This window comes from Pongo pygmaeus, chromosome Y (assembly GCF_028885625.2).
Source record: "Pongo pygmaeus isolate AG05252 chromosome Y, NHGRI_mPonPyg2-v2.0_pri, whole genome shotgun sequence".
In the NCBI taxonomy this organism is placed as follows: domain Eukaryota; kingdom Metazoa; phylum Chordata; class Mammalia; order Primates; family Hominidae; genus Pongo; species Pongo pygmaeus.
Window position 1 is genome coordinate 41,785,448 of NC_072397.2, and position 20,984 is coordinate 41,806,431.

General features: G+C 32.5%; 1 non-coding gene and 1 pseudogene across 1 annotated transcript; both read left to right on the forward strand.

The window, feature by feature from the left end:
* Positions 1 to 2,945: 2,945 nt before the first annotated feature.
* LOC129025995 (U1 spliceosomal RNA) lies at positions 2,946 to 3,105 on the forward strand. Its single transcript, XR_008497380.1, has one exon. It is a non-coding gene; the product is annotated as a U1 spliceosomal RNA (small nuclear RNA).
* Positions 3,106 to 19,920: 16,815 nt separating this feature from the next.
* On the forward strand, positions 19,921 to 20,473 carry LOC129025794 (testis-specific XK-related protein, Y-linked-like; annotated as a pseudogene).
* The last annotated feature ends 511 nt before the right edge of the window (positions 20,474 to 20,984 follow it).

A 20,984-nucleotide genomic window follows, 5' to 3' on the forward strand; every position in this document is an offset into this window, starting at 1 on the left:
ACTGATAGAAAAAAAGGGAACCTGTTTGAGCAGGTTGCACTTTAGAAACATATGGGACACCAAATAAAAAATTGTAATGGGGAGTTGGATACATATGTCCAGAATTTGGAATCATCTAAAAGCATACATGTGTTACTACAGAAGTAACAATGAAAAACAGTCATAGAAAGTAACGTCCTAGAATGGAAACTTTTTTGGAAAAGTTAATGTTGTCATGACAGACAACATTAAGTTATCCAAAAGCAGTCTGTAGCATCTAAGTAGTTAGACTATCGGTATGTAAGAAAAAGAGCTTTATTTCTTTTTTATTTTTTATTACTATTATTTGTGCGTGTGTGTGCATGTGTGTGTAAGAGGAATTCTCGCTGTCTTACCCAGACAGGAGTGCAGGAGTGGAATCTCAGCTCACTGAAACCTCTGCCTCCTGGGGTCAAGCAATTCTCTGCATCAGCCTCCTGAGTAGCTGGGATTACAAGTGCTTACCACCATGTCTGGCTAATTTTTGGTTTTTAGAAGAGATGGGGTTTCACAATCGTGGCCAGACTGGTTTCGAGAAAAATTATAATTTTAAAGAACTATGTTTGTGCTAAACACAAATCTTTAGCATTCTTCTAGAGTTCTTAGTTGTGTCATCTGCAGTAAAATAAGCCTAAGAATTGCACCAGAATTAGTTGCCCAACTAATTAGTTGCCCAAGGAGATTCAAAGTTTTATTGTTATAGGTTTCTAGAAACAATCAGACTATATATCTGGAAATTCTATACACACATGCCCACACACAAACACACAATTTTCACTCAATAGACATTATAATAAGCACACTGAAAATCTGATAATAAAATTATTAAAAAGCTGTAGAACACAATAATTAAAGGCAAAAGATAATTTTAAATTTAAAACAACTGAAATATTAGATTTTTTTTTTTTTTTAGTCTTTTTTTTTATTATTATAGAAATATTAGATTTTAACAATTAAAATTTTCTAATTGTTCTTTGGTCCACCATCATAGATTTCAAGAAGATAATTAATGTTGCACGAACGACATTGAGTTCCCTATCAATGAAATTTAATTTATACCATTTTAAAAATTGTTTGTATTCATATATTGTTTATTATGTAACTTCTTCTATTTGCTCTAAAGTAAGGCTAGATCACATCTTAGCCTCATCTCATCCAAGGAGGTGTTTACAGTAAAGGTATACATGTTGACATAATGTGGAATATAGTTGATGTGGATTAATGTGGGTTTCATGTATAAATTTATTATTCTCTTTATTAAGATAGGCTTGAAATGTTTTGTCTAATGAACATTTAGTCTATTCAATAGGCAGTGTTCAACAGATATATATCAGCATCTGCTGAGTACCAACACTGTTCAAGGCAGCAGATAACAATATAGGCAAAGATAATATTAATCCAAATTTCACATGAAAACTTTTGATACTATTAATAATGTGGCAAATGACATGATTTTCACTTTATTATAATTTTTAAGAGAATAAGAATATCAAATGTGTATTGTTTAAGTGTTACAAGAAGCCTTTCCATGTTATTCTTTACCTGAAATTAGATTATAAAAATTACCTTTTTCAAAAGAAATATATATTATAAATGTTCCTATGGCAAAAAGAAAAAAAAACCTGGCCTCTGACTTGGAATATAATATCATTTTATTAAATAAGATACATAGTAGAGAGAAAAAACTATTTTATTTATCTGTCATGGTAATGACAAAAAAGACAGAGGTCTTTTTTTTGTGATTTTTAATATTGACTCCTAAGAACAGTAAACAGTTGGCAGTGTAAATATGTTGCAATTTAGCCAGCTGTGAAAGAAAATGACTGATCATTAGTAAATCAGGCAATTTTTATTGTTGCCATTGAAAATTGTTGTACTCATCGTGTGTGTTCTTTTACTGTCAGAAATGAAATCAATTTTGTACTGCCAATTAATATCACTGTTTTATTATCATGGGATTCTAGCTTTACATTCTAAAATGTGGTCTCTGAGAAATGAGTAAAAACCAAGTAAGTTTTGTTTTTTCTTTAAAAAGGAAGTCATAAAATGCTACTCACATTTAGTAAAAATAATGAGGTGAGTGGGACATGGTGGTGCATTTGTCTAATCCCAAGTAGTTGGAAGGCTGAGGCAGGAGTGTTCCTTGAACCCTGGAGTATGAGGCCTCATTGAGCTATGAGCTATCATCTTGTCCCTGTAGTCCAGCCTGGGCCATGGAGCATAATCTTAAGTATAGAATAAAAAATAGAACTGTGAAAAGTAATATAGCATTACAGTTTTTAATTCGCTTGTAGTAATGCATGGATAGTATATTTAACCAAAATATTTTTAATTGGTCGTACACCAAGAGGTCAGATATTTGGGTCAGATTGCTAACTAGCTCCTCAACTGGCTAAATCTGTAACAATTGGTGAAGTATTTGTTCTAACTGTAATTGATATTTTATTTGTTAAATGGATTTACTAATGTTACCCGCTTAGGAAACGAACTGATATTGATTAGATTACCTCAAAAACTTGTTCTGAATGACACATATTAGGCAGTAAAATATTAGCTACTACTACATATTATAAATTATTTTCTTCTGCTTATTTTTAAAGCTCTTAGTGCACATGATAAAATTCCAGAAGACTGAGAATGGCTGTTATATACAATAGAACACTGTAAGAGTCACTATCAAAAATGAGTATATCAGTGCATAAAATGTATGGTAGGTTTATTTAGCAGTCATTTCATTGTTTATCATAGTGTTTTTTCTTACAATTTTGTAGAAGCCTCTGTCAGAATTAAGAACTGTTTTAGAAAAGAATAATCATGGATGATTGAAATTAACATTTTAAGCTGATACTGAAAATTATTCTGAATTCTATTACATTTATATTTGTATTTTCTTTCGAAGGCTAATGGAAGTCTTAAAAAGAAAATGGATACTTCCCTGCCAGGGGAGACACCATGATCACGAAGGTGGCTTTCCCAAGGCAAGGCGGATCTATTGCACTCTAGATGGGCTGACCCATGAAATTTCCCCAAATGTGGGAAACTCAACTGCATAATTTGTGGAAGTGAAGGATTGTGTTTGTGCTTTCACATGGGAAAAAAAAAGAAAGAAAATTGAGTCATTTAGTGTATGTAGAAAATTGAAAGGGAACCATATACTGGAAAGAATTAAATATGCCTACAAAAATTGTTGTCCTCCAGTAAAAAACAATAAAACATCAAATTGTTATTTATTAGAAAAATCAAATAGTGCTAGGATGACACTTGCAAATGCTTGAGAACTTTGTCTAGATGAGGTGGCTGGGGGAAGACCCCAAAGTTCAGCAACTATATCTGGGAGAAAGAGAAGTAATTTTTAAATGTGTAAGCCAATGTTTATGTATTAATATTGCCCTTAAAAATATTTATTTTGTGAAATGATTAGCAATGGTTTGTTTGTTCTTAAAAAGTAATTTCCTTTTGGAAGCAGCTTGTGTGAAATGGGCTAAAAATTATGTAGCTAAAATAATTCAGAATTTTTCCCTAAATTATAAATCATTTGCAGGAATTGTAAAGATGTTATAGCTGTCAGCTTTCTTGCATTTCTTAAAAGTTTATTCTAAAGAAGAAAATAAAATATAAGTTATAAAGTTACTTTTATAATCAAATTGTCAATCTTTTTAAATATTTAGAATTTGGAGCCAGTTGACCATGATGTTTTAGATGGGCATAAGACCTCTCCAACAGAAGATGCTCCATTATATCCTCATTCAACAGGCTCTTTGTATCAGCAGGTTAAATAATAATAATAATAATTTTCTTTTTCAAAACTCATTTTGATGATTTACTTATATGGTCTTCAATTATTATTTTATTACATATTTTGTAACTTATCAGCTGTGACTGCAAATTAAAAAAAAATTTCTAGGACAGCTATGGCAAGATGATCGGAGGAAGAATAGTTTAAGTGGGATCATGTTTTATTTTACCCTTGTGATACTTTCTTTGTAATTAGGTACTACCTTGTCCTAGTTCATAAAAATGTGTGATATTTCAATAAGAGCATAATTTATTTAGTCTTTCTCAAAATCCAGTGGCAGTAAAACTTAACGATTTTACCAGCTTTAATATGAAATTTACTGTAAAGAACAAATACTGACCACAAATATAAATAAAATCCATTCATGAGCACTTCTAAGTTAAAAAAAATATTTGTGTTAAAATATTCTGGGAAGATTAGCCACAATGTGAGTAATGCAGTTTTCTTTTCTCTTTTCTCTTTTCTTCCCTCTTTTCTCTTTTCTCCCCTTCCATTCTCTTTCCATTTCTTTTCCTTCCTACATTCCTTCCTTCCTTTCTTTATTTCTTTCCTTTCTTTCTCCCTTTCTTCTTTTCTTTCATTTGTTCTTTTGATAGTTTCACTCTTGTTGCCTAGGCTGAAGTGCAATGTTTGTGATCTTGGCTCACTACAACTTCCACCCCCCGAGTTCAAGCGATTCTCCTGTTTCATCCTCCGAAGTAGCTGAGATTACAGGCATGCATCTGGCTAATTTTGTATTTTTGGTAGAGACAGTGTTTCACTGTGTTAGGGTGTTCTGGATCTCCTGAGTTCACAATCCACCCACCTCCGCCTCGGTCTCTCAAAGTCCTGGGATTACAGGTGGTGAGTCATTGCACCCGGCCAGGTTAATCATTTAAAGCTTGTCTTGTGCTGTAACATTTAGCATGACTTCCCATCAAGTTCATGTAGCCAAGGGATGGAATTACCTAAATTACAACAGTTGCCTAGAATAACAGCTGTATTGCTCAGAAACCTTATTTTTTATCACCAGAAAAAACATAAAATGGTGAAAAATGTCAAAAACAAGAAGATTTTAATTCTACACGTTCTTCACATTTAATGTTTGATAGTTTAATTTCTTGTTGAGATAAAGAATATGGATAGATTTTAATAGAAATTCTAAAATATTAAAACCAATATGCACAATTTTCATATGTCACAATATGTGAAGCATAGTAGATTATATATTTGTGCTTGGAGCACTTTTGTGGTAGAATTTATTAAGTGATGCCTCTAAAATTTGGTTTCATCTTATCCCAGTGAAGTGCATATTATCAGAATCCACAGTACGTTGAAGCACCATTGTGCCAAGATTTCTGACTGCTTTGCTAGCCAGTCAAAATTTTCCTTGAAAGCATTAAGTCTCCTAGTTTATTTCTATATTATTTTAAAGCTTTTGTTGTTAGATATAGGGTTTACTGAAGATATAATCGCCTTCTGATTTTAAATAATTCATATAATTTTTTATTTGATGTGATATCTCAACACCCATTGTTGGAAACAATAGGATATGAAGTGTGTTGTGTAGCTTGAGGAACAGCAATTTGTTTGTTCAAATTGGTTAGAATATACTATGTTTTTATCTTTTTATAGTAGATAAGCAGTAGCATCAACCACTATGAATGCAAAATGCAGTCTACCTTAGTCAAGACTTATAAATACACCATTAGGGCTACTGATATTGGTACATTGTAATCCAACTATGTTATGGCCCTTCCTAATTGGCCTATTGTTATTTGCAGTCTATGTTTCTCTTCTGGCCTAGACTTAGATTTTGGAATTTCTGTTCCTTAGAGAGTGTAAGAGAAATATGTGTAGATTAATCTTATCTCTGTATTACTGCTGCATCTCTATAAGTTTGCTACCTCAAGTGAATGCATCATGTTTTCCTGGTTCTAATCACCTCCCAATCATCCTGGAGAGGATTCTCCAAATGGAAATCAACATGTCCTTCTTTAATGCACCCCTGAAATTATTACTGACATATTTGTGTAAACAGCTTTCCACATCTAAACTTCTAGTTATTTTGAAATCTATAACAAATTATTCATACCTATATTCTCCCTCCTATACAATCAAACTTTAGAACCTATTCCTTCTAACTGTATTTTTTACCCATCAACTAACTCACTTATTTGTTTGCTCAATATCTTTCACAGTCTATAATAATCTGTCATTCTATTTTCTACCTCCGTGAGATCATCTTTGTTATTTCTCACATATAAATAAAAAGATGAAATCTTTGTCTTTATATTTCCTGGCTAATTTCACATAACATAATGTCCTTTATATGAAGCCTTTTTCTGAGTAATGTTTAGTCAATTTATTGAGGTTTTTATGAAACTGAAATAATCACTTTCATAAAATTTACCTTAACTGTTACCAAAATTCCTTGGGTACATAGGACTGTAGTTTGGAAACAGCTAAATGAACAAAGATGTCTTGAGGCTGTCTTAGGACATTAATATTGTACTCTTTTCTGTCTCTTATCTTACTTAGCTTTGGTTTGTCTTCAAATTAATAAAACTATTCTAGTAAATTATCTTGGGTACCAACATTAAAGACCAAAAGAAATCAGTAATGCACTAATTTAACTTTATAAATACAAGGAAAGATGTTACAACAAATACCAAATGTTACTGAATAAAGTGATATACTGTTTAGGCTCCTAATTTTCAAAGCACTTAATTTATTTATTAATTTTTATGATTATTGCTTATTTCAAACATGGACTATTATAACTGAGTTCACAGAAAAGTTATTATAAAAGAGTAATAAAATAATAATATACACTAGATGTAATACAGTAAAGTTTGGTCAAGTAGGCATTAGTAAAGACAAGTGAGTCCTCTGCCATGAGTAACTTTGGGGGAATAAGTACAGATTGGGTAGTAAGTTACATAGTCTTTCTAGGATTCAGAATTTTCTTTTGAGAATAATGCATTTTCCAAATTACATAAGATTATTTACATGATTAAATCAGAATTATTAACACTCAATAAATATGCCTATTAACCATAGTTGTGGAAGGAAGGGGAGCATAGACAGAAGCTCCAAAACTCAAAAGATGTTTGTAGCCATAAATCAAAATACTGTTTGTTTACAAGTATCTAAGAAATTTCTGTAAGCTTTTAATTGTGTCTTAGGTTTGTGACAAAGAAAGAAACAATACCTATGTCCTGCCTTGGAGAAGCTGATTGCATAGAAAAAGAAACAAGGCAGATATATGTTCCACAGAATGTTGCCAAGACAACATAAAGCAAAAGCAACCAAGTACAAAGGTGAGATATCTAATTTGCAATTTTATTTTCTGTCTGTTTCATTTGCTTCTTGCTGGTATGATTAACCATCACTATATGTGTTAAATTCAACACCCTAGGAGTCATAAGGGCTATAGTACTGGAACTTACATTACAATTTTTCTTCCCATAGTGGCTGTTAAGGAAGTATTAGTGAACATCCCATATGAAGACTCTACTAAAAGTAAAGCTACCACGACTACGATGCTTGGATGATATAATTTACCGGATCTAGCAAAGAGAAAGAAAGTGTGTGTTTTGTAATCCTATATATGATAAGTGCTGAGAAACTAGTAGCCAAAAGACAAACTATTTCTGCCCACTGAAAGGAAAAAGAGAAGAAATTGTAGAACCATTTACTACAGTTATAATATTCTATTTTTTAAATTTAGTTTCTATCAATATCTGTACAGAAAAGTAAAAAAAAAATATAACAATAATAAAGATCTTGAGTATAAACATTACCAAAATTTAGGTATCCCATATTCTCTTATTTGGAGATGTATCCTAAATAGGTGACCTACCACTATGATCTAACTCTTTTACCGCTTTATATTCAAATGAATACCTTTCATAGGCAGTTTGATGATAATCCTTAACTAATATTTTTTACAAGTTCACATGACATAATTTGAAGAAGAAATTTGTTTCTTTAGCAGAAAAAGCTCTCATTTGAGAAAAATATAGAGAGAATTTTAGAAAAAGCACAGCTTATGAAAGAGATAACATAAATATGTCAGTCATAGTATCTCAGAGATTTTAGCCATATTATGAAGAAGATCTTCCTGCATAATTCTTTTAAAGTACAGTAATTTCTGAGAGAAAAACAGTAGCTGCTATCAGAATCTTCAAAGTAATAAAAATTAATAATTAGAATTTACCTAACCGTTCTGCTTCTCATCTTTGAAAAAATCATTGTCTATATTTTGACCTATGCATTCAATTGCAAGAATACTGTTTCTGGTGGAAACTATATATATACATAAATTATATATATATAATATATAGTTTATACTATATATAATATATTATATAATATATAATATATAATTATATAATATATTATATAATTTATAAATTATATAATATATTATATAATATATAATATATTATATAATTATATAATATATAATATATAATTAATACTATATATAGATTTATATAAAATATATGGATTTACATAATAATATATTATATAATATATAATTATATATTATAAAATATATTATATATAATGTATATATAATATATATAATATAGTATATGTGGCTGTTGGATCACAGAATTCATGTGACAAGTAGCACCAGTATTTTTGAGTCCCACAAGTTTTTCTGGTGGGTGAGATCTAACAGAGAGCAGATATTCCCACTCAAAAAGTGCTGACAACCTGAGATAAGAAGAAAAAATAATGCTTGTAGTATGAAAATGATTCTGTCCACTTTTCTTTTCATCAAGTGACAAATTAATATTAACAACAACTCATTTATCAATACAGCCATCTTTGAATGAATATTTTAAATTTTGATATTAACAGCAAATCCAGTGACTATTCAGATTTTTAACTACAGATCCCTTATGTCCATATTTTAATGACATTATATCTGTTTGGTTTTTTTAAAAAATTTGTTTGTTTACAAAAATTTTTTGATTATATACATTAACTATGTCAATGCAACTGTAAATAAATTAACAAAAAAATGTGTTTTTATAAAGGAAACTCTTCTTTCTACATAGATCCCACCAGACAAATAAAGCTCTACCCTTTTAAGCAGTGAGTTTAGCTAGAAAATTCTGCAATGTGTTAGAAAATACACTCACACAGATAAAAACATAAACAAATATAACTTCACATTTTCCAATTAAAGATCAGTACAGAATGTGTTGTTAATTGTATTCTTAAACCTCAGTTTTCTCTTGAAATGAACTAAATTTTGTTATCATTTGTTAATTTACTTATATGATTTCACACCCTGAGTTTCTGTTCTGTGTAAGATTTGAACATTACTACTTATTTTGTTGGACAGAGGTGGATATTTAGAAGTAATACAATGCACTCAAAATTTCTCTTCTCACATTATGATTTTTAAAGCCATACCTCTCTTAGAATTTAAATAAAGTAACATTAAGCAACTTCAAGGCTTGGTTTATTAAAATATTTATCATGAATACATTTTAAATATAAATATTTTGTGCCATTAAATTTGGCTTCTTTTTACACTAAGGTTTCAGTATTTTTTAACATATGATTCAATAAAACTCAGTTTAGTTACCAACACCAAGTATAGGGGAACAGTTAAGAAATACATATATTTTTAATTTAATATTGTCTGACATAAATGATTTTAAATATATACCTGGTAGCTAATAAAATGTTAAACTAGTTGATCAAAAACAAACTTAAAAAAGAGTTAATTTTTTTCTAAATGAAAATACACTTTCAAAGTAATCTCTTATTAATGAACAAAAACAGCTTTATAATTTAAAAACTCCCTAAGTATTCCTTTGTCTATATAATATATTGCATTCAAATTCAGGAGTTTGAGGTCTGCCTAGCCAACATGGCAAAACTCAGTCTGTACTAAAAATGTCAAAAAAAAAAAAAAAAACTGCCAGATAGGCTGGCAGGTGCATGAGGTCCCAGTTACTCAGGAGGCTGACTCAGGACAATTGCTTGAACCTGAGAGGCAGAGGTTGCAGTGAACTGAGATCCTGCCACTCCAGGTTGAGCAACAGAGAAAGACTAAATCTCACCCCACTCACATGCCAAAAATAATAAATAAATAAATAAATAAGAAAAGATCAATTTAACTGTGAATACATCAAGTATTGTTTATGCCAGTTCACCTGAGCAAGGACAAAAATCCATGTACTGATGGAACTTACATTTTCACTTTAGGGGAAAGTAGTGACAATATCTAGTGATTTTATTTTTATGTAAGAAGGATAAGGATTTTGGGTTCATTTATAAGCAAGTGAATAGCATAAGCTCAAAGGAGATTTGAGCAAACTTCTTGAAACAACAAGGAGCACAAAACCGCTGAAGTCACAGTGTATACTGAGGCTCTGAACAAGAAAGAGGATGGTAGAAGAAGATATGCAAATGAAAATAAGAAGAAAATAATATATGGTTGTTTTTTACATTATAAAGACCATGGTTTTAGCTTAGGAAAAAGGGGAGCTGGTATTGAATGTTCATAGGTAGAGTTACTTTTTAAGGTAAGGGCAACTTTCTATGTTTAAATAATAGTGATGGTATCATAACATTGGGAATATCCTGCAAATCGCTGAATGTGTACTTTAAAATGGTTAATTTTATAGTATCTGAGATATAATTCACCTAGTTGTAATAGTACTGATAGTGTAATACTTGTAATAGTGGAAGGTAGGAGATCAGTAAAGAGGCTGAGTTAATCAGATGAGAAATGTGGATAACCTGTATCTGGGTGACAGCAGGAAAAATAGGGAAAAGTGGTTAGATTCTGGACCTGTTTTAGAAGGAAAACATGCAGAATTTGAGGATTAATGGAAATGAGTAGATGAAAAGAAAAGCATCAAGAATGACCTTATAGATTTAGGCCTTTGCAACAGGATGTAATTACTATCAGATGAAATGGGATACACTTGGGGGAAGTTGTTTGGAAGGAGCATCAGAATTCAGTGTATAGCCTTGAGATCAAATTGCCTGTTAAACATGAGTATGTGCAATACAGCCATATATGATTTGGTCTTTGGTAAGAGAATGGCTGGAGATAACCATTTGGGACTCATAGTACCATTCAGAAATCCATCATACAGGAAGAGATAACTGGGAGATTGAGAACAAATTTATCAGGAATAGTTCCAGGAAGAGGGTGAATAAGAAGTAACTTATATTTGGCCAGGCCTGGTGACTTGCACCTCCAATGCTAGCACTTTGGGAGCTTGAGGCAGGCAGATGGCTTGATCCTAGAAACTCAAGTCCAGGCTGCAACACATGGGAGAGACCCCATTTCTACCAAAATTAGCTATTCTGGGTGGCCTATAGTCACAATCACCCAGGAGGCTGATGAGGAAATGCCATCTGCGCATGGGAGTTTGAGGCTGCAGTGAGTTCTTGATTGCACCACTGCACTCCAGCTTGGACAACAGAGACAGACCCTGTCTCAGTAAACAAACAAACAACAAAGACACGAAATTAAATATATATATATATTATATTTGGCAAAAAATTGATTATTTTAAGTATAGTATATTTGGTAGACTGTTGGGGATGAGCGCCTGACTGGTAAGGTAAGTGGAATTTTCAAGTGAGGGCATATTATCAATAGAAAAAAGTTCACCTGAAATTCAATATAACATTTTAAATTTAGCAATTAGGGTGTCACTGATGGTCTTTGAGAAAGGACTGTGATTTCATTGCTGTGGGATAAAATGTGAGACAGAATATGAACTGATGGAAAGAAAATACCTAATAGAAATTCTCTGTTGAAATTAAAAGCAGAGAAAAATGTCAGTACCAAAAGAGACAGTTTCTGTTGTGGTTCGTAAAATATGGAGTTTTTATATATGTGTGATAAGAAAATCAGGGCAGTGAAGAAGAGAATAAAAGAAATTACATGAAAGAGGAAACGATCAATCACATTGATGGGTTGGGTCCAGGAGGATGTATTTTAAAATGTGATAAAGCTTTTTGTCTTTGAATAAATACGTGCATATAGTTAAAGGTGTGATTTAGATCAGAATAATAAACGACAGCAGTTGAGGAATTTAATACTCTACAGTATAAAACTTAACAAATTGGAGGAAAGGATGTTTATGGTAAGTTATGAGAATAAAAGCAACGCAAAGAAAGTTCAGGAAATGAACATCTTATCAAATAAAAATAAAATAGATAACTTCTTGATTCTTCCCTCCCACTTTTTTAAACTACTACTTCTATTTTTCCCATTGATATATTTTAACAAATGACCAACATCTTCTGGGGAAATATTATGTTCTGTCTCTGTTAATTTGCATTATATTCTTACACATTTCATGCCTTTTTATTATATTAATAGAATTTTTAGTCAGAAAAGTTTTCTGTCTAAATTCCATTCCAATATTTACTTGATTTAAAAGTAAATCAAGTAATTTACTTTTAAAAGTACTGTTGCCTTTTATCTTCCTTTCTATTCATTTTTGTTGAATATTGCTTCCCACCGATAATGACTAATTGATCTTCACAATGTATCATTAATTTATCTGATAGTTTGTCCGGAAAGAACCTAATATGAGCTTCTTCATACCCTCCCCCAACAAAATAGAATTTACATCTTCTATAACCATGCAAAGTCTGGATTTCCTTTCTATTTAAATTGAAACTTTACTTGATTAATAATTTCATAGCATCAAGCCAAGAAACAGTATTTTAAATGCAAAATGACCAACATCTAACAATAAGTGGAACTTAAAGGGCTCACTGTTTTGTAGTCCTTTCCAAATCAGAAAAATCTGCTTGTTAGTTTTCTTAGTGTCATCACGGTTGCACTTGGCTTAGACCTTGTACGGTTTTGTTTTAGTCAATGTCAGCGGCAGACACTGGCTGCAGAGCACAAAAAGAAAACTTATGATAAATATATCCCTTTCTTCTTACTACTTGAAGACAGGACAATCATCTTGTTGTTAAGAGGTAGTTAAGTCCTCATAGTAGTTTTATTGTCTATTTCCTTGAAACAATGTTTGCTGAAGAAATAATATGTCAAGTTATTTGACATATTGACTAAATTATGTCAAATGCTTTAATTGACTGCGTTATGTCAAATGGTGATTCAATATTTCCGAAACCAGATATATATTTTTTATTGTGATTAGTGATCCATATTTACCTTTTTACATTTTCCATGAATAGTGAATTATACTGAATCTTGTTTTCTTCTATTCGGATTTGATACGGAACTATACTGGATTCACTGAAAAGAAGAGTTTGAATTAGCAGCATGCTAAGAATGGACACCGTGTTTGAAGAGACTGATAAAGAAATTACAAGAGGAGTTTCATCTTTCGAAGAAAAAATGGTCCTTGGGCACACACACCATATGAGCTTTACTTTCAGCATTCTCTGCTCAACTGTTCGGTGCTGTGGTGAGGCACCTATGCATTGTATATATCTGAAATTAAGTGAAAAGCTATTGACAGATTCTGATATCATTTGCCATGAACTTTATTACTGTGTAAGTACTTTTGGATCAAATTACCCTAATGTTTTTCAAAAAAGACTTTAGAAGAAATAAAGCCGCGTTACTTTTTTTGGCACGTTCTTCCTTTAGGATCTACAGTGAGGTAAGTGATACAAATCTCTCTCATTCTGTTTCCAACAAGTAAATAGAATACAAATTGTTCACTAACAAGATTAAGGATTGGGTAATCATTGTTCCTCTAAGTGAAATGCATCCCTGTTTAGTTTTGTTTAGTTTTCACAATTTTGAAAATTTTCCTATTCAATTTTTATCAGTCATAATATATTGAGAGTTTTTAAAAAATGAAAATGGGATTTAGTTAGTGGTTTTTTCTGCTCCTTTTAATATTATTCTCATTCAACTTAACGGGCATTCTAAATAGTAATGAGTGATATGAATATAACCTTAAAGGAAGGAATGAGGGTAGAGTGAGAGAGAAGAGAGTATGACTCGAAAATAATCTCACAAGTTTTATTTGTCAACTCATATGTTTTAACATGTTAGTAGTAGATTTTCTACTCATCCTTAAATTCAGAGCTGTGACTTAGAATACAAAAATGGAGCTAAACAATTCATTTCCATATGACTTCTGTCTGCTACTATACTGATTTTCACGAGTACTATTAATTTTGTAAGAACTAATTTCATTCAGATCTGCATTTAGACTTCCAAGATAGTAAAATGTATAAAAAATATATACATTTTATAGAATAAGGAGTCATTGGGGTAAGTATTACCTTTCTTTAAAAGGTAAATGCAGAAGTTTATAAACACTGCAAAAATGTGCAATCTCATGATTTAATCTTCTATTCAAATAAAAAATAGTAATAGCTAGGCCGTTAGTGACACCAGCAGGGTAATAAACCCTCCTGCAAAGCCAAAGCATTAATACCAGCGATAATGCATGAAGTGATTTTGGGCCATAATCTGGAGAAAATTTAAGTTTAATTGACTGAATCTCCTGAAAGAGAAGGACTTAGGCAGAAACAACAAAAAAATGAACAATACATTAGCCAGAAATCTCAACAAATAAATAAGACACTTGAAAATATTAGAACCAATAAATCTCCATGTAGTAAAAACACACCTAGTTTTGTTGCTGTAGTTGTTGTTTAGAGACAGTGTCTGTCACCCAGGCTGGAGGGCAGTGGTGTGATCTTACCTCCCTGCAACTTCCAACTCCCAGGTTCAAGGGATTCTCCTGCCTGAGCCTCCCAAATAGCTTGGACTACAGGCTCACACCACCAAGCCCAGCTAATTTTTGTGTTTTTAGTAGAGATGGGGTTTCACTATATTGGCCTGTCTGGTCTCAAGCTCCCGACCAAGTGATCCACACACCTTGGCTTCCCAAAGTGTTGGGATTACAGGCATGTGCCATCATGCCTGGCAAAATTTTTCTTTGTTACAATGTTAATTTAAGAAATTTTATACATTTCTTAAATTTTTTGCAATAGGCTGAGCATGGTGGCTCACACCTCTAATCCCAGCACTTTTAAAGGCCAAGGCATACAGATCATCTGAGGGTGGCAGTTCAAGGCCTGCTTTGATGACATGGTGAAACCACCCCTACTACAAATACAAAAGTAGCTGGGTGTGGTGGCATGCCCCTGTAATCCCAGCTACTTAGGAGGTTGAGGCAGTAGAATCACTTGAACCTGGAAGGTAGAGGTTGCAATTCTGTGATGATGAGAAATGTTGACATATTTATATATAGTGTGTGTGTGTATATATATATATACACACAGCAAAAGACACACACACACACTACACCTGTTAGCTGTGTATATGCATTCTTTGGTAAACAGAAGATACATATTTTTAATTGGGTTATTATTTTCTTGTTCTTTTAAATCTGTTTTTATTTCCCTGTACATTTTGATTAACCCCTTTTCTGATGGACAGTTGGAAAATATTTGCTCTCATTATATTAGTCTGGTGATTTATTTTATTTTATTTTATTTTATTTTATTTTATTTTTGTAAAGAATTTTTCTAGTATGATGTAACCTCACTTTTCTGTTTGTGCATTTTTTTTGCCTGCGTTGTTGAAGTCTTATCCAAAAAATATTCTTGCCCAGACCAAGGCCATTAAATGTGTTTTGTGATTTATTCTACTAGTTTCACAGATTGGTGTTGTCATTACATCTTTAATTTTAAACGTTTTTAAATATATATTCTTATAGGTCAGGTCTCACTATATTACCTAGTGTAGAGTGCAGTGGCGTTAAGTGTTTCATGCTATAGGTTTGAACAGTTAGGCTCAGGTAATCCTCCCTGCTGGAACCCCTGAGTAGCTAAAATTATAGGGGCACTCCACTGCACTAATCTTTTTAATCCATTTGGGTTAATTTTTGTATTTGGTGAGAGATAGGGTTCTAATTATGTTCTTCTGCATATAGCTGTCCTGTTTTCCCAGCACCACTTATTGAAGAGACTGACATTTCCTCATTTTGTTTTCTTGGCACCTCTGCAGAATATCAGTTGGCTATACAGGCGTAGATTTATTTTTGCTCGGTGTGTTCTATTGTATTGGTTTATAACATTGTGACATCCCCAATTCTATGGATTCAATCCCCAACCCCATTGACGTCTTCAGGATAGCTCTGGCTATTCACGATTTTTGTGGTTTCATATTTATTTAGCATTTTTTTTCAATTTCTGTGAAAAATGCCATTGGTGTTTTGATAGAGACTGCATTCAACTTGTGCACTTCTTTGGATCATATAAACATTTTAACCATATTACTTTTTCCAATCAATGAACATAAATATCTTTCCATTTATGTATGCCATTTTAACATTTTATTAGTGTTTCATAGATTTCAAACGCAGATTTTTTTATCTCCTTGGTTAAATTTACTCCCTTTTATCCCCCATACCTATTATGAATAACATTGTGTTCTTAAATTTTTGGGGTTTTTTTGATATTTTGCTGTTAGTGTATGGAAATGCTATGCAATTTTATATGTTGAGTTTGTAAACTGAAACTTTACTTACCTTCTGTATTAGTTCTAACTACTTTTTACTTGTGTGTTTAAGGATTTCGATAGTATGTCATTAGCATATATGCACAATTTTACTCTTTTCTTTCTAATTTGGGTAGCTTTTCTTACTTTCTCTTGTCTAATAGTTCTGGCTAAGGTCTTTTATTATTACATTAATAGAAGTAGTGAAAATGAACATCCTGGTCTTCCTTCAGATCTTCTCAGAAAAGCTTTCATCTTTTAATTCCCTTTGAGTGTAATATTAGCTAAAGGTTTGTATATATGGCATTATCTGGTTATTTGGGTCTATGTCTTTTGTTGTGTTGAGTTACAGTTGTTCCATGCATAATTTGTTAAGAGATTTTATTGTGAAAATGTTGAATTTTGTCAAAACTTTTTTAACTTATTGAAATGACTGCACAGATATTGTTCTTTATTTTGATGATATGATGTATGACATTTAATGATTCCAATATATTAAAACATTCCTGCATCCCTGTAATCTCACTTGATCATGGTGAATGATTTTCTAAATGGTCATTATAAGTCATTTCCCCAGTATTTTATTGAGGATTTTTACATTATGTTTATCAGATATATTAGCGCATAGTTTTCTCTTTTTTCTTGTATCTTTGTCTGGTTTTGTAATCAGCATAATGCCATCCCAATGGAATGAGTTGGAACAGTTCCCATATCTTCCTTTTTGTTTTATGTTTTGACTAGGTTAAAAAAAAGTGGCAGTAGTTTCTTTTTTGTGGCAGGTAGAATGCAGCAGTGAATACATCAGGTCCAGGGCTTTTCTTTAATAGGTGACCTTTTATTGCTGATTTGATTTCTTACCATTAATTTGCTTCTGGGTATCAATTATGGTAACTCTTTTATGGCTCTGATTTCCTTTATAAGGGGCTTTGTTTTCTTTTGTTTTTTTTGTTTTGTTTTGTTTTCTTTTCTTTTTTTACTTTTGAGTTTAGATTTTTGTTTTTCTAACTCCTTCATTGAAACATCAAGTTGTATATTTGATGTCTTCTTGTAGTTGAAGGCATTTATTGCCATAACTTCCCTCTTAAAACTGTTTTGGTTGAATCTCTTAGGTTTTGGTGTGTTGTGTTTCTATTTTTGCCTGAAGAAATATGGTGTTTTTTTTTTTGAGATGGAGGTTTGCTCTTTTCTCTCAGGTTGGAGTGCAATGGTGTGATTGTGGCTCACTGCAACACTCACTTCCTGGGTTCCAGTGATTCTCCTGAGTTCCAGTGATTCTCCTGACTCAGCTTTCTGAGTAGCTGGGATTACAGATGTCCAACAATACACCCAGCTTATTTTTGTATTATAATAGATAAACTGTTTCACCATATTGTCCAGGCTACTCTCAAGCTCCTGACAACATATGATCCACCTGCCTTGGCCCCCAAAATTGCTGAGGATACAGTCATGAGCCATCACACCCAGCTCTACCACACTCTTAAATGCCAGTGTCTGATACATTTGCTCTTTGGATGTTATCCCATTAGTCTCATGAATCTTATTTATGTTTTCTCCTCTGACTCTACATTTTGAATTGACTTGTCTGTGAGTTTTGCTGCTTGACCACTTCTATTGTCACTAAAGTCAATTGCATTTTTTATTTTGTTGTGTTTTATTCTTCAAGATTTCTGTTTGTTTTTTCCTCCCATTTTTTAATCTCTTGTGTAAGTTCTCTGTGTAAATTCTCTGTGTAAAATCTCTTATGTAAATTCTCTGATAAATTTCCGAATTCTTTGTGTTTTGCTGAAGTTCAATGCATTGTCTTAAAACAAGTATTTTGAATTCCTTGTCAGGCCATGTGTCCACGCCCATCTCTTTTGGGGCAGTCACCACCACCGCTTTATTTTAACCACTTGATGCCATCATGTTTCTTTCATTGATCCTAATGCTTGTGACTATGCCTCAATTTCTGTGCAGTGATGTATGTGCCTAATTCGGTGTTTGTAGTTTGTCTTTGTTTGGAAGCTTTCTTCCACAGTAAGACTGTCCAGAGATTCAGGGCAATGAAAAGAAGGAAATTAAGGTCTTTAAGCCTACTATAGCTTCAGCCCTGGTAGCATGAGGGGAAACATTAACGAGCAGACTTTCATGGCAGGAGTAATTTGACCGACAAAGTTGACTCAGTGCCAGGTTGCACCTGCATCACATAGTTGAGCACTGGGTGCACTCAAGGCCTGTATCTTCCATGGCCTGCCCTCTGAACTTTATTCCTGTCTGAGGTTACTGTAGTCAATCAACAGGAATATTGACTGTAACTCAGCTCCATTCTGCTGAGGTCATAATTTCTAATCTGTTGCCGGGGTTGGTCTACATGATTACCCCTGAGTTTCAACCTCCCAAAGTGCTGGGGTAAAGGGACAGGCAAATAAAAGTACTATGCCTACTTCCTTTGACCAAGCAAGCCTCCCACCTCTGCCTCCTGAATAGTTAAGACTACAGGAATGTGCCACCATGCCTGGCTAACATTTTTGGTGTTTTGTTGTTGTTTTTGTTGGGCTCAAGTGATCTAATCACCTCAGCCTTCTAAAGTGCTAGGGTTACAGGTATGAGTCACTGCACCCAGCTAAAATTTACTTTCTAAAATTTAACTTTTAGGTCATTTCCTTTTATTCAGTCTTATTTCTCATAAATGCAGTTAAGAATGTTATTGCTTTAGAGTTTCTCTTTGGGTATTCCTGAAGGAATAAATGGACTCGATAGTAATTTTCTAAATGGTGTTAGAAAACGAATAATTACTTTAGATGAGTAAAGTCTATTTGTCCTCTTTTTGCTTTCTGTTTTCATTTCATTGTGTATAAAGACTGTATTATTTTAACCCTCCTGTATATGTGAAATGAATTTTTACTCTTTCAACTGAATGTAGTAGAAGATTGTTTGAACTGATTATACAACTACTATATAATTTTGGTTTTCTTCCTTGTGCATATTAGTCTAATTATTGGGATAAAAATGTCAAAATTAAATTAATTTTCTTCTTAAAAACTTTCTGATAAAATTACCTAAATACACATAAACAAAAACATGCCCACACATATCACTTAATTTCTAAAACTTTTAATTTTTCTGCTTCTCTAGTACCTCGTATTCCATCACTCAGCAAAATCTGGCAGCTCCACTTCCAGAATTTACTTGAACTCCACAGCTTATTTCTGATTTCCTGTTATCACCATAGTCTAAAACACAGTTTATATTGCATTTGCCTCCCATTTTACACTGTAATTTCCTACTTTACACTCTAAGTTTCTATAAAAAAGAAACCACTTTTTCAAGATCTAATTCAGGTAATTTTATTTGTTCTTAATTGAGACTTCTTTCTAGGTGATGTCACACCTTATAGCATCAGACATGAATGTCTCTATCCAATTTCATGTGTTCCAGTTATTTTATTTTGAGGGAATGTGGATATACATTTATAAATTTGGGTATGTGTGTATTCACTTATTATTTGTTTTTCCCAGGTGTAATATATGTTTTGCATGCATATATTTACTAAATCCCTGATAATGGAAAGATAACAATTCTTTTTTTTTTCTTTCTTGTAAGTAAATTATTTTCTGAAGGAGGTGGGTTGGGAGAAATATATCTTAACATGGCAAGTTTAAAAGAGAAAGTGGCCATTGCTAATGAAAATTATTCTCTAACATTTTTGTGTTTATCTTTAATAGCATTGATGATGATTGCTGATGACATATTCCCTCTTCTCAGTTGTATAGGTGCCATTCACTGCAATATACTGGCCATCCACACTGGCAACGACTTTGCTGCCATTAAGCTACAGGTGGTAAAATTCATCTATGTCATGATATGGCGTTCCTTGGTGATTATCTCACATGTAGTGACTCTGGCATTTTTCCCTGCATCTCTGAAACAGGGGAGCTTACACGTTCTATTAATCTTATATTTTGTATTATTGTTGACACCATGGCTGGAGTTTTGGAAAAGTGGAGCTCATCTTCCTCCCAACACAGAAAATAATTCCAGTTTGGTGGGTAACTATGGATGCTTATCTTAATCATACTAGTTATATGCTGCCATCAATTCTCCTGCTGGCCAGCAGTGAAACTGCAGCTGTCAAATGAGGAATTAATTGATAAGGGACAGAGGTGGGCCATACAATCTACACTACAGCTTTCAGTTTTTAGAAAATGTAATAATAATATTGATATTTATGTTCTTTGTAGGGAACATTTTACTGAAGTCTTGTGACTCAATAATTGCTGTGTAGCTCATCATAATCTGCATATTAGCCATTAGCTTTATGCCCCTCTTCTGTCAGTATTTGCAACCAAGATGGTCAGGCAAAGTATTGCCAGGAGATGTTGAAAATTATCCAGAAGCACAGTGATATTGTGTAAGCATCTGGAGAAAATTCAGTTAAAAGAATAAAAGTAAGCAGCTGAGGAATTACTATCACTCATGGAGAAGGGTTGGATATTTTCAATAAATGAGTATGCAATATCCATATATACTTTCACAGAACAAAGAGTAAAGACGGTGAGTGTTACTTTATAAAGATACTCATAAAATATTATAAACAACAAAATCTTGGAAGTAGTTTCTAATGAAATTGATTTTTCTAATGTGACTATGCATTAATAATTTTTATTTTCTTAAATATAATTCTACAACTTTTTAAACAAAACAAAATCAAAA